At 48.2% G+C, this 504-nt stretch overlaps 1 protein-coding gene across 2 annotated transcripts in view; it reads right to left on the bottom strand.

Annotated features, from left to right (window-relative positions):
• Orc2 (origin recognition complex subunit 2) overlaps positions 1-498 on the bottom strand; it is a 45,587-nt gene extending 45,089 nt beyond the window's left edge. For both annotated transcript variants that reach the window (XM_010617555.1, XM_010617557.1), the window contains exon 1: positions 358-498. The gene's annotated coding sequence lies outside the window, so the exon portion shown is untranslated. The remainder of the gene's footprint in view (positions 1-357) is intronic.
• Positions 499-504: the final 6 nt, after the last annotated feature.

The raw sequence follows: 504 nt of genomic DNA, 5'->3' as shown, positions 1-504 counted from the left end.
AAAAAAAAAAAAAAAAAAAAAAAAAAAAAAGGTATAGATCAGCGACTATAGTAGTAGCATCAGTAGTAGCAGATAAACTGTGTTTAATTTCAACTTCATACTTTAAAGCAGGATGACTTTGTCCAAAGTCACGAGGGTGAAAGGGGACCACGCGTCCGCCACTGAAAGCGCTCATTAAACGTTCCCTATTGTCGATATTTTCACTCTGAAGTTCAACGTGAACATGCAGGCCCCGTGTGGACCTCTGTGGCTCATGTCCCATAGAGCAGAAAAGTGCCCAATGGATGAGGAATGGTGTCCAGTGACCAGTGCAGGATATGAAGGGGGTTGAGCTATTTTTCTTCAGATGAAAATTACCTGGGAGAGGTGTAACGGTTCGCCGAGGGTCCCGAATGCAAAACGAAAAGCAGCTTTCGCGAGCTCCGCCGACACTTCTCGTCAGGGACTGCAGCGCAGCACAGCGTCAGCAGACGCCCGACGGCGGGGCACAGAGATGCGGCCCGA

Source organism: Fukomys damarensis, unplaced genomic scaffold (assembly GCF_012274545.1).
Source record: "Fukomys damarensis isolate Sample0158 unplaced genomic scaffold, DMR_v1.0_HiC HiC_scaffold_26, whole genome shotgun sequence".
Lineage (NCBI taxonomy): Eukaryota > Metazoa > Chordata > Mammalia > Rodentia > Bathyergidae > Fukomys > Fukomys damarensis.
The sequence above is the reverse complement of the archived record's forward strand: the minus strand, read 5'-3'. Positions and strand labels throughout refer to the sequence as shown.